Source organism: Hemitrygon akajei, chromosome 15, assembly GCF_048418815.1.
Source record: "Hemitrygon akajei chromosome 15, sHemAka1.3, whole genome shotgun sequence".
Taxonomy (NCBI): Eukaryota; Metazoa; Chordata; class Chondrichthyes; order Myliobatiformes; family Dasyatidae; genus Hemitrygon; species Hemitrygon akajei.
In genome coordinates this window covers 15,824,101-15,839,019 of record NC_133138.1, presented here as the reverse complement: position 1 = coordinate 15,839,019, position 14,919 = coordinate 15,824,101, and positions in this window count along the sequence as shown.

The following is a 14,919-nucleotide window of genomic DNA, read 5'->3' as shown; positions in this document are numbered from 1 at the left end:
CAGATTCCTCCTGAGGTAGGTGCATGTTCCTTCACAGACTGTGTATTGGGTAATGTGGGAGAGAGTACAGACAAACGATGAGATAATGGGTAGCTCGGGGATTTCTTTCTCGGGCCTGCTAAGTTTCCTAGTTATCAATTTGAATGGCCGGATTAATCATGTCATCCAGACCGTCCTGCTCACCACGCATTGCAATCACGTGCTGGACCCCTGCACTTAATCCCTGCTGGAGGGCAGTGATGAGGGATCTTTCATTCCAACCTTTCTCCACCGCAAGCCATGTGGAACTTTACTGTGTAGTTCTTCACTGCCCCTCGACCTCGGTGCAAATCCAGGAGTCAGTGGGCAGCCTCCTGTTGGCTTACTGGAAGATCAAACACCCTCTTGAACTCGATAACAGATCGCCAATATGACTAGGCTATCTGGGAAACCTGTTACTTTAGAACATCGAACAGGCTGAGTTGGAATCCAACTCAAAGATTCACCATGTTTGCCAGTTTATGCGCATCACCACTGAATCAGCCTGGCTGGGCTTGGAAAGTCAGCTCATACTGGTTAACAAAACTCCTGCAGCCGTTGGGGTCAATGGAGTATCTGCCTGGTGGAGGAATACTTAGTTCTGGTCCAAGTGCAGTTATGGGAGTCAGAGCATTAGTGACAGGTTGATGAGTATGTTGAAAAGGAGAATCTGGAAGATGCTGGGAGTGGGACAGAGATGGCTAAAGGGCGCTGACTTACAGCAGCAAGAGCGGTAGTGGCTGTCACTTGATTCTGGCTGTCTGTAATGAGTTGCCACAAAGTCACTGCAAGGGCAGACACCTGTTCTTCCAGTTACAACTGGTCCTGCTGCTCTGAAAGTAGTTGCACTGTGTGAGGCATGTTGCCAACCCAGCTTATACTGATTTTAGTTTCTCCTCCAAACACGTCCTCCTGGACTGGGCTTGTTGTTCTGACTGTATCTGTTGCGCTGCGTAAGCTATTTCACCCAACGCAGCTTCAACTGACTAACTTCTCTCCTATCTGGCCAATGAATGTCAGGGCCAAGGTCAGCCTTTCTCTCCCCGCTCGGTCTCTGGTTAAGATTTGCTGACAACAATGTGCAGTTATGGCCCAAATGCTGAGAGAGAGACACTGAAGTGGATTAATAGTTCACTGACTTCTAATAGAAATGATACAGAAATAAAGGAAAAACAATAAATACTAGTCAACAGGGCCATTTAACTGGAACTCTCAAACTAAAGCTAACGCCAATACAGCACCTCAGTAGTAGTAGCTTAATACTAAATAAATACCAGTCCTTAACAGCATCCAACCAAAAGGTAGTCTTCTTTCCTGGAACCAGGACAATAGTAAGCAGGGAGCTCTGCTTTTGGTTCAAGTCTTGACAAGACTGAAATAAGAGGAATGGAGTGAAATACCACCACAGTGAAACACCAATTGGCTGAAACATGCATACTTACAGGCATGATTGCCGAACCTGTTCAGCAGTCCATCTGTAAGGCCTTACAGACCCTGCAGCAGAGTCCATGGCTGTAATATTTATGTTATCTTTGACTTCCTTTGTCAGCCACGGTTGCCTCATCTTCTCTTTAGAATACCTCTTTTTCTTTGGGATGTATCTATTCTGTGCCTTCTGAGTTGCTCACAGAAACTCCTGCTATTGCTGCTCTGCCATCATCCCTGCTAGTACCCCCTTCCAATCAACTTTGGCCAGCTCATCTTGCATGCCTTTGTAGTTCCCTTTACTCCACTGTAATATTGATCCATCTGATATTAGCTTCTTTCTCTCCTTTTTTTTTCAATTGGGAGCTTAGGCTTCATCAATTAAGGGTGTTCCATAAAGTTTATTGATGTTTATTTACAATTGCTGAGTTATTTTTATCACCAGGTACAAGGTAGTACTGAAAAAAAATTTGTTTAAGGTAATATGGAATAAAATGGGAGGTTAAAGACGGAAATTTACATTGTCTTTGGAAAGGAGGGTGGGTATGTAAAATGGAAAAAAATATTACTGACAATTTCCCTTCCACTGAGTTTATCTTAAACCCTTACAAAATTGAGCTGGATGCTCTTGAAGTTCTGTATTGCATATTGTTCTGATCCCCAGATTACATGAAGGGTGTGATAACAATAGAGGGAGTTGAAAATTAATCAACAGGATGTAACCTGGAATTAATGGCAATAATTATAAGGAGGGACTGTATACATATATATATATATATTCTCACCTGAACATAGAAGGCTATGGAGTAACGCTACAGAGGTTCAGAAAATTATGAGGGGCACAGATAGGACAGATAGAGTTTTCCCCAGGTTGAAGTTGAGAGGAGAACGTTAGAGAGGGGTAAAGTTCACGCACAGGCTGTTGTGGTTATATAGAACCGAGAAGGTGGTGGAGGCAGATACAACCTTTACAAGACATTTGACAAGTACTTAGGTAGGAAAATCACAGGGAGGTATGTGGCTAATGCATGTAAATGGGGTTAATATTGATACACATCATGGTCAGCATGGATGAAATGTGCCCAAGGACCTATTTCTGTACTTTCCAACTCTATGATTCCACGATTCTTTCAGTGATCATTCAATTCTGGAGTTGTCAATAGTCAATTTGAAATGGACACTAGAGGTCACTGTTGAGCTGCAATTAAAATTGGAATTATTAATACAATGCCGTACACAAAGTTTACCTTTGGAATGCTACATGACCTACCCAAGATATTTTCATTCTTTATAAGCCTAATTGCCTGCACGTCAGAAATTATTCCTGCTCTACTAGGAAAAGTATGTACTGATAAAGCCTGCCACTGAGTTAGAAACTTGGACCATTTCCAAAAAGCAAGCTGTCTGAAAGGCACGTGATTTACAGGAATAGGATGAAGCTTGCAGAATGGTCCATGGTTTTAACTTTGTTCAATGCGATGCTTTAACACTTCAATTGAATATAATTCAAGAGAATTTACATTGATTTATGCCATAAGACCTTAAGACATAGCCACAGAATTAGGACATTCAATGATTTGATGGTGTTCCACCATTTGACCTGATTTACTTTCCTACTCAACCCCATTCTCCTCGTAAACTTTGACATCCTTATCAACTTTTTGTTTTAAGTATACCCTATACTTGGCCTCCACAGCTGTTTGTGACAATGAATTCCATAGATGCAACACCCTTTGGCTGAAGAAGTCCTCATCTCTGTTCTAAAGGGACACTATTCTATTCTGAGACTGTGCCCTCTAGTAAATAAATATTTAATTCTTAATTATTAATTAACTATTGCAGTTCCTTTTCACACCATGTGGCGCATCGGGTAGCACTTTTTACTGTTTGCTTCGCTTTTGTCTGTTTATTTAACAAGGTCGTTACTGGCTCAATGCTCAACCCATCATGGACTGAAAGCGTGCAAGGAGCCGGCCGGATTCGAACCCAGGACCACTGTCCTCGAAGTCCAGTGCTTATGCCACTACACACCAGCCAGCATAATTTATAAATTATAAATTTTACCATGCATTTGATAATCTTGTAGTTGAAAAAAAAATACACATCACTTGTCGGTGATAATACAACTGATTCTGAAATCAAGTGACAGGGCAATGTAATGTTTGTTGTATACTGATTGTAAACTTATTTCCCCATTACTCCTCTTGTTCTGGTGATGTTGCTCCATTTTAAGTTTAGATACAAAAACAACATTAAGTTCCTTATATTCTTCATATGCAGTGCTTGAAAAGCAACTATAATCAAGTTATTCAACTGCAGAATAACATTCTCTAAATTCACCCTTTTGAGGATGATACAAGTACAGGTACTAATTAGTAATCGGGGTGGGATGGGGGGATATCAGCGGTGGATGAACAGTGACTGAGCCAAGGGTACTTCTGAAATCATTTGCCACTGTATGCTCTCACTTGTATTATCTGGTTCACTAAGGTGCCTTAGGAAAGGAAATCTCCAGGATGACTTGTTCTAACCTATGTGACTCCATAGTGTGTTCAACTCAACAGCTCTCTGAAATCAATGAAATATAGAGACCAAGGATACACTTGTCAGTTTTCACATTGCATATATTGGAGGCTCAGGCAGTTCTGCCGAGTCTTCTATTAACATCTGCCAAAATTGGAAAAGCTATCCTCAGACCAGTCCTGCCCTGTGCCATTAGAATGGCAACAATTAGAAGTATCAGCAACGGTATTAAACAGAGTCTCGCCCTGAGAGTCCTCAATATTAATAATGAAAATCTAAGAGATGTTATGGCTCAAGACTGATTATTGAGAAGGAAATTTCCTCATTAACACCATCAATTTCCCTCAGAGGACAAATTAGTTTTGTGTTTTGTGGAGTGGGATTGCTCTTTCTTTGTGGGTACTAGGGGTTGGTCTTTTTTTTTTGGATTCCTTGGTTTATGACTGCCCATATGCAAACAAATCTCAAGGTTATTTAATTTATGTATTCTTTGATATCTTTGAATCTTGGAACTATAATCTTCAATCAGCACTGCACTGTGTTTTTCACTTTCTTGCAGAAAGCATCAGAGATATTGAGGGTGCAGAAACTTATGTGTTAAAATCTTCTATTTCCACTTGTTCAAAAGTGGTTCATCAGAGCTTCAGGCAAAGACCTGAAGTACCTGAGTTGGACTACAGTAGCTGGCCCAAGAACCTGCACGAAATAAAACTTTTATACCTAGTCCCTGTCTATCTGTCTTGGATATGTACATCCATGGCAGTGATCCCACATGTACTCATGGACGGGAAGGTCTGCCTTCAAAATGAAAACTTCCCCTTTTGTGTTATATGGCACTGTCATGACACTAAGTTGTACAGATTCACTGCACAACTTTACAAGCTCAAGCTTGTCCAGATATATTGCTATGGATATATTATCAACTTTCTTTCGAATAATATACTCCACACCTTGTTATAGCTTCCACCACCTGCCTTGAGTAAGTCAATGTGGTGACTTCTATCACTGCAAAAACCAACATCTCTTATTTCCCTTATCCCTTCTATTATTCATCGTCTCTTATTCTCCTCTAAATTTCCCCAATTTCATCTTAACCATTTATTCTTAGCCTTTGTACTGAATATCCCTCTCAATTCTTAATAACTTCTTCTAACAATTCGTCCTCCTGCCCTCTGTATTCATCTTCATTCTACTTCTCCATAACTATTTTTCTTCAGTCCACGTTCTCTTTACCTATATTGCTGTGCACAAACCTAGAAAAGCCCTTCTGGCAAACTGCAGAGTGAATAATATTCAAACTCCCAAACTGACAACCTTTAGACTTGAATTCATACACCCAGTGGCCACTTAATTATGCATACCTACACACCTGCTCATGAATGCAAATATCTAATCAGCCAATCATGTGGCAGCAACTCACACAAAAAAAAACATGCAGTCATGGTCAAGAGGTTTAGTTGTTGTTCAGACCAAACATCAGAATGGGGAAGAAATGTGATCTAAGTGACTTGGACCATGACTGTTGATGCCAGATGGGGTGGTTTCAGTAATTCAGAAACTGCTGATCTCTTGGGATTCTCACATGCAACATTCTCTAGAATTTACAGAGAATGATACCAAAACATCCAGTGAGCAGCAGTTCCGTGGGTGCGAATAGCTTGTAATTGAGAGAGGTCAGAAGAGGGTGACCAGTCTGATTCAGGCTGACAGGAAGGTGACAGTAAGTAACTCAAATAACCACAATGATGTGCAGTAAAGCATCTCTGAACACAACACGCATTGAAACCTGGAGTGGATGCGCTATAGCAGCAAAAGACCACCAACAATAACTCAGTAGCTACTTTAATCGGTACAGGCATACCTAATAAAATGGCCACTAAGTGCAAATGACAGCTTCATTTTGGAGAACAATGGCCTCCAATATAAAGTTCTAGTCATGGGCCTCATGAACCAGAGGGCCATGAGCCAGTCCTCATTGGAGGATCAGAGGTTGAGAGGGTCAGCAACTTCAAATTTCTTGGCGTTATTAATTAGGAAAGGTCTGTACTGCACCCAGCATGTAAGTGCCAATTATGAAGAAAGCATAGCAGCATCTCTACAATCTTAGGAGTTTGCAAAGATTCGGCATGACATCCAAAGCTTTGACAACTTTCTATAGATGTATGATGAAGAGCATATTGACTGGCTGCATCACAACCTGGTCGAGAAACACCGATGCCCTTTAATGGAAATTCCTACAAAAATTATTGGATATGGCCCAGTCCAGACACATTTTCTGAGACATTGGGAACGTCCCCTGATCCCTGGGAGCACTAGCTTTCTGGGTAGTCTGCATCTGAACATCATTTCAAACACTGTTGCTTACTATAGCGTCTGTGGCTGCAGATTTCAACTGTGGTTCCTGATGATTCCTTTGGGAGCTACACACGCACAAAATTTTATCACTCTCCGCCGCCATCTTATGGTCATAAATATATCTGTGTGCTCAATAAGAGCTGAAGCTCCCACTCTGTCAAAATTATTTTAGACTATACAATGATTTTTACTGTGGCTTTATCCATAGGCAAATATAGCTAATGACATTTTCTGCACTGAACATTATTGAATTCACAGAGTATTTGGCACCATGATACAATGCTGTTTTGAACTCCACCTCCACACACCTTGTCAAAGGCCCGTTCATTTTCATCTATGCTTCAGATTTAGCTTATAGTTATAGAGTTGTAAAGCACAGCTCCTATGGCCCACCAGATCTATGCTGTCCATCTACTTGACTGCATTAAGTAAATATTCTCATGTTTTGCCCATCCAAATATTCGTGCGTTTTGTCCATTCATTTGTAAATGTTGCAGTTGTTCCTGCCTGCACCACCTCCTCAGGTAATTCATTTCAGAAAACAATTAATCTTTGTGTGAACAATTTCCCCCTCAGATCCCCATTATACAATTTCCCCCTCAGATCCCCATTATCCCTCCTACCTTAAACCTATGCTGTCTAATTCTGCCATGGCATTGTCTATCTACCCTGTTTCCGCCTCTCCTAATTTTATATACCTTTATCATGTCATTTCTCTGCCTTCTTTTCTCTAGGGAAAACAGTACCGATCTGTCCAGTCTGTCCTTGTAACCTCTGCCCGCCAATCCAGACAACCTCCCTTTGAATCTTCTCTGCATCCTTTGAGTTTAATCATATCTTTCCTGTTGCACGGTGGCCAAAACTGCACAATATGGTCCCAATGTAGCCTAACCAACACTTTGTACAACTGTAACAAGATGTCCCAACTGCTGTACTCGGTGCCTCAACTAATAAAGGAAAGCATGTCACACAGCTTCTTCACCACCTGTGTCGCCACTCTAAGGGAACTACTGTATGTACTTGTCTAGGTGTCTCTGTCAACAACCCTTCCCCGGGCTCTGCAATGCCATTGAAACCTTCTTCACTATGCACTAAACCACCAGTTTTGTAAACATCTGTAAACTCATTAATCATGCCATCCGCATTCTTATCTACATCATCAATATATATGATAATAAAACACAGAGGGCCATGGACCGATCCCTTTGGCATACCATTGGTCACTAGTTGGCAACCCTCCACTACCATCCTCTGATTCTTACCACCACTCCTGTTACAAAGACAAGAAATTCTGCAGAAGCTGGAAATCCAAAGCAACGGACATAAAATGCTGAACACATTAGGCAGCATCTATGGAAATGAATAAACAATCGAAGTTTCTTGCAGAGACCGTTCTTCAGGACTGGAAAGGAAGAGGGAAGACGCCAGAATGAAAAGGTGGGGGGGGGGGGGAGGGCGTGGAAGGAGGCTGGCAAGAAGGTAATATGTGGTGATAAGACGTGTAAGAACGTGATTGGAGGGAATTCTGAGCATGCACAGGAATGATAGGAAGATCTAGAAATATGGTTTGTAAACACGTTGCGGTTGTTGATAAATAGAAGTTCTACTTCTTCCAGAAGATGTTTCTTTATTAGTAACCCAGTGTATGTATGAATATAAAGAACGCAACGTGGTGTCAAAAGCTGGTCTGGAAGAATAATACGTTTCCTAACACTGGAGAAGTGAAAATAATTGTCTGAAAAAAAGAGTTCGAAGTGTTTTGGTGTTGCTAACAGTTTTACAAATGGAAGGTTTGCAGCCTTCACTGACACTTCAATTATCTGGGAACGTAGCTCAGAACTGGAGAAAAGTTAACGAGTGTTTTGAATTGTATTTATCAGCGATCGATGAAGATCAAAAGCCGGAAAAATCTAAAGCTGTGCTTCTACTCCACGTAATAGCTGACGATGCAATTGAGGTGTATAATTATTTTATTTCTGAAAATGGAGATAATTTAAAGTTAAAATCGATAATAGACAAATTTGAAACAGTTTGTATACTGTAGCGTAATGTGACATATGAGTGGTATAGATATTTTACATGTACACAGAGCGCTGGTGAAACTATTGATCAATATGTTACTGAGTTGAGACACCGTAGTAAAACATGCGGGTTTGGAGAACTGACAGACTCTCTCATTAACGACAGATTTGTTTGTGGCAATCTGGATAATGGTCTGAGAGAAAGACTGTTAGGAGAACAAAACGTAAACTTGGAAAAAGCTTTGATGCTCTGCAAAGCTTCGAAAACCATGACATCACAGGCTAAAGAACTTTTCGTTGAGAACTGCAACGTAGATGCTGTGAGAAAGTGCGAACATATTAGAAAAAATAATAAAACAACAACAAAAATGACAGAGAGCAAGACGTCATCTGAGAGAAAAAAGCTATGTGATCGCTGTGGGCGGCAGCATCAGTCAAAACAGTGTCAAGCGTATGGGAAACTGTGCAATGACTGCTGTAAGAGTAATCATTTTTCACGCTGTTGCAGAAGTGGAAAGAAAATAAAACACGTAAATGCAGTGCTTGAAAATGAACTTGAGGAGTTTTATATCGATGTATTTTGTGAAATCAAACAAAGTAAGAATGACTGGACGATTCCATTGCAAGTGGACCAAAACAATATTCTGTTTAAACTGGATACTGGAGCACAAGTAAATGTTCTTGCATTAAAGCCAAGACCAAAGTTACATCAGACAAATATAAAAGTGACTGGGTATTCAGGTGCAGACATTCCAGTTAAAGGAACATGCTTGGCAAAAGTATCAAATAAAAATATTGTGCACATGCTTTCATTTGTGGTCGTGCCTAAAAATGTACAGTCAGTTCTGGGTTTATCTGCCTGTGAGAGACTGGATTTGGTGAAAAGAGGATTAGTCCTGGACAGTGACACAGAATCAGTATACAGTGATTTGATGAAAGAGTATGAGGACTTGTTCAAAGGGCTTGGTTGTCTTCCAGGAGAACACATGATTAAAACTGACAACACAGTGCCACCCATAGTACATCCATGTAGAAAAGTGCCTTTTGCATTACGTCATCAAATAAAAACAGAGCTTGACAGAATAGAATGGCTGGGATTCATAAAAAAAAATTAATGAACCAACTGAATGGATCAATTCACTTGTCACTGTTGATAAGAAAAATGGAAAACTGAAGATTTGCTTAGATTCAAGAGACTTGAATCGAGCCATTAAAAGAAAGCATTTCAAATTGCCGACTCGTGAAGAAATTATGTCACAGTTTGCTAATACAAAGTACTTTAGTAAATTAGATGCATCCTCTGGATTCTGGCAACTTAAACTAGATGAACTACGTTCACAGTTGTGTACCTTTAGCACTCCTTTTGCCAGATATTGTTTTCTTCGGCTTCCGTTTGGAATTTCATCAGCTCCTGAAGTGTACCATAAAACAATTCACATGCTATATGAGCACATTGAGGGCGTGGATACTTTCATGGACAATATTATTTTTTGGGGATCATCTAAACAAGAGCATGACGCCAGTCTTAGAGGCAACACGCAAGGCAAACCTGAAGTTGAATAAAGACAGATCTCAGCTAGGAGTGACTGAACTTACCTCTGTGGGTGATATCATCAGCAATGAGGCTGTGTGTCCTGATCCATTGAAGGTTTCTGCTACTGAGAACATGCCAAGACCGCGATGTAAAGATGATGTTTCAATGAGATCCCCCTGCATTCTTCTAAATTCCATTGAGTACAGGCTCAAAGCTGCCAATGCAGCTCATTGATAACCCCTTCATTCACGGAATCATCCTCATGAACCAGAGACAACAGAAGAAGAGCTTCTTTATGTTTTGTAACTCCAAAGACTAATTGAAAAATAACATGGAATCTGAGATAGAAACATAGAAAACCTACAGCCCTTCGGCCCACAATGCTGTGTCAAACATGTACTTACTTTAGAAATTCCCTAGGGTTACACATAGCCTTCTATTTTTCTAAGCTCCATGTACCTATCCAAGAGTCTCTTAAAAGACCCCATTGTATCTGCTTCCACCACTGTCGCCGGCAGCCCATTCCACGCACTCACCATTCTCTGCATAAAAAACTTACCCCTGACATCTCCTCTGTACCTACTTCCAAGCAGCTTAAAACTGTACCCTCTCATGTTAGCCATTTCAGCCCTGGGAAAAAGCCTCTGACTATCCACACGATCAATACCTCTCATCATCTTATACACCTCTATCAGGTCACCTCTCATCCTCCACTGCTCCAAGGAGAAAAGGCTGAGTTCACTCAATCTATTCTCATAATGTATGCTCTCCAATCCAGGCAATGTCCTTGTAAATCTCCTCTACACCCTTCCTAAGGTTTCCACATGTAGTGAAGTGACCAGAACTGAGCACAGTACCGCAAGTGGGGTCTGACCAGGGTCCTATATAGCTGTGACAAAGATGATGTGTGTCTACTTCGTTCTACTTTAGTGAGATGCTCACATATAACACAATGGGGTGATGATGCATGTCATTCATGTACTTCTCACATATGACCCAAAATAAATTATGTAAACCAACATGAGTGATTAATCAAACAATATTACAATATTACTCAAATATTTCTGAAGTATTAAATATACAACACTCCTTCCTGCTCACAGTAGCTATTAACTCCAACTCAACATAAAATGCATCTAAATGCATAGAAAATGTTAAATTGTCCCATTCAGGCCTAAAGATTAAATTGCTGTAGAGGATTACCTACTCTTGTGGGGTAAATACTTCCTGACAAGGGTTATCACTCTTCTTGGAAAGTGAGACTCATGGATGTGAAACAATCTCAGGTTCTAGGCTCTCTTCCACAGTGGCTGTAGGAATTGACTCTGGGACTGCAGGAAGTGGTTTTGACAGTTCTGGTCACCTTTATTCTCTTACAATTGAGTCTGCTCTCCCCAGCCGAACAAAGTGCTGTCTCCAGAGGAGATCAGATGCAATCTGCACTGTGTGAGAGAGTGCTCCAGTTCCATTCTTAATCTTTTCAAATAACCACTTTTGATCACCTCTGCAGTTCCTCATCAGGACTGCTTGTTCAGGAGTGAAGCTTTGAGCCCCCTTGTTTCAGGAGCCCTCAATTTGCCTCAGCTCTTTGTCCTGCATACTTCTCCTAACATTGGGTTTGAAGAGATGCAAGCATGAGTGCCAGGCACGACAAAGGAAAACCATAACTGGTGAGTTGTGGAGTGCCCCACATTGCAATCTGCAAGGAGGAAATCAGCGAGCATCTGATTCAGTGCTGGTGTAGTGTGTTCTGCTGATATGACTCGCAGTGTGTTCTTTAGACACTGGACAAACCTTTCCACCAAGCCATTTGTAGCTGGGGGTTATGATGCAGATGTAATATATCTTATTCCATTCAGTTTTTAGGAATGACCATTCTGCAAACTGTGGTCCATTGTCACTGACTAAGTCTTCTAGTACATTAGTCATGCAAAGAGACTTCTCAACACATCAACAGCATGCAATGCTACAGTGGAAGCTATTAGGAACTCTGCTGGCCAATTTGTAGCTGCATCCACTACTAGCAAGAAACTTGTGCCCTTGAATGGTCCAGCAAAATCCACATGAACCTTCTGCCAGGACAATGCATGCCATTCCCAGGGATGGAGAATCACTGCTCTTGGCATCCTGAACAGTGCATGTCGAGCTGATCGATCTGCTAATCTCTCTCCAGACAGACAGACAGACACATTTTATTGATCCCGAGGGAAATTGGGTTTCGTTACAGCCGCACCAACCAAGAATAGTGAAGAAATATAGCAATATAATACCATAAATAATTAAGTAATAAGTTAATCATGCCAAGTGGAAATAAGTCCAGGACCAGCCTATTGGCACAGGGTGTCTGACACTCCGAGGGAGGAGTTGTAAAGTTTGATGGCCACAGGTGGGAATGACTTCTTATGACACTCAGTGTTACACCTCGGTGGAATGAGTCTCTGGCTGAATGTACTCCTGTGCCTAACCAGTACATTATGGAGTGGATGGGAGTCATTGTCCAAGATGGCATGCAACTTGGACAGCATCCTCTTTTCAGACACCACCGTCAGAGAGTCCAGTTCCACCCCCACAACATCACTGACCTTACGAATGAGTTTGTTGATTCTGTTGGTGTCTGCTACCCTCAGCCTGCTGCCCCAGCACACAACAGCAAACATAATAGCACCAAACCTTCAAGCTGATGCTTTCAATTTGACCATGCCTAGAAGATCAGCATGTAGCTCTTCCGATACTTCACCTCTCAGTGAGAGTGGTAATACAACTCTCAATCCCCACATAAAGTAACCTCCATCAAGGGCAAGTTCATCCCAGTGCTGGTAAAAATGGGGAAACTGGAATTTCTGCTGCACATTTCAGCTACCCTGGGTGGCTGTGGAGACCTGAGACAGTGTGGGACCTTTTCCGGTTTACCTTTCAACATCTCTGCCATAGCAGGGAGACTTTCGATTTACATTTGAAAGAAGACAAGTATCCTCTTTTGTCAATTTTTCAGGTATTTCCCAAGGGTAAATGGCACAATCCATCCGCATTTCCATGATTAGTTGTTCTCTTGAATTAAGGCTACATCCACACTAGACCAGATAATTTTGAAAACGCCGGTTTCACATAAAAACAATAGGCGTCCACACTATGCGTTTTTAAAATTATCTCTGTCCACATTAAAATGGATATTCTGGCTAATCTCCTCCTACTGGGCATGTGCAGGACACATCTACCGAAAACAAGCGACATGTTTGGTGTCAAATCTTGCCGTGAAAGTGCACGTTTGTGCATTTACAGACTTGAAAAACTTAAACAACGGACAGCTGTTGGCTCTCGCGCAGGAGGACTTAAAAGTAAAAAAAAAACAAATACTGAAGCGTATGGAGGCAACTGACAGGGAGTTCACAGGCAGTATGACCCGGCTGATGACGAACATTGAAAAACTGACGAACTCTGTTGCATTAATAAAGCCCCTAATTAAATGTATAAAACATGTCTGCATCAGTATTAGCTTGTATTTCCACACAACGTTACATTAGGCTGTTACACATCTATTGTCAGAGAAGTATTTGCATAAATAGGTAAACCACCTTCATACGAGCAAGGACAGAAAACAGGACAAAGTAAGTAAACTTATTTATTCAGTAAGTTATGGGTCAAAGTATTTGGTGAGTACATTTCTAACTCTTCTGGCTTCAGTCTCATTGCCGTCTGTTCTGAAATTGTTAGGTTGCGTTCAACAGAACAATAAAATGGCGCGCTGCCATCACCATCTGTTCCGGCACATCATGACAGCATTGTTAGATTTCTCCGGTTACCCCGTCCACACTGCTCTGACCAAGTGGCGTTTTCAAAATCACACACCCTGGAGAGCGTTTCTGAAAATCTCCTGTTTCAGGGGACGAAAACGCTGTCTTAGTGTGAACGGAGGGTAAAAACGGAGAAAAAAAGCTTCAGTTACGGATTTATCCTGTCTAGTGTGGATGTAGCCTCAATCTTGTAATTGCGTTCTCCATGAAACAGGGCCCACCTCTGCATTCAAGCTGCTGCTATTAGGAGAACACCCTTCTGTGTATTGAAAAAGGACACTAGTGGCTGATGATCAGTAATGAGGGTAAATTCTCTTGCATACATGTACTAATTGAAATGTTTTACACCCAAACCAGATGCAAGATTTCTCTGTCAATATGTGCGTAATTTTTCTCTGCAGTGGTAAAGAAATATGATGCAAAGGCTATGAGGTGTTCACTTCCATCGCTCATAACATGTGACATGACTGCACCTATGCCATAAGGTGAGGTATCACAGGCAAGCTTCACTGGTTGATCTGGATCATAGTGAGTATAGTATCTGATGTCACCAACCAACATGGTTTAGGTTCTAAATGTTCTTCTGTTACACTCACGATATCAGCAAAACTCATTTCAGCTCATAGCAGTGTAACTTCTATGCACACAGAATGTTCTTCCACCAATTGCACTGAGCAAAACTGACACTTGTTTCTCATTGGCTAATGAATATGCCTATCTTTCTCATATACCCAGCCATTTCCTCTTTATTATTATTATCATCATTTAGTACTCACTGCTTATGAACTTGTGAATTGTTTAACTCGACCATCTCTTTCTCCTTGTGAAGAAACACATCAGTCCTTCAGTGTTTGTTGGTGGTGTGACAGGCTAGATTGCTGGGATCTGTCCCATCAATTTGTGGGACATGTTGTTCAGGGTCGAGGATGTGCTTTCTTGCATGACTATATATTTTTTTATATTATATTTTTTTTTTGCCTGCTGTTTTGAGTGTGTTGTGTATATTTAGCACCTTGGCCCTGGAGGAATGCTGTTTCATTCAGTTGTACCCATGTATGATTGAATGATAATTAAATTTGATTTGGTCATCACTTCATAAGACTCAATCAAGTTTATGGCACATGATTTCCCACATCCAATGTCTGGCTGACTATCTCTAATCAGTCCTTGCCTTTAGTAAATCTGAATGTAAATAGATCTAAGTGTCCCTTTGAATAACTTTCCCACTACCAATATAAGGCCCATACTGGCC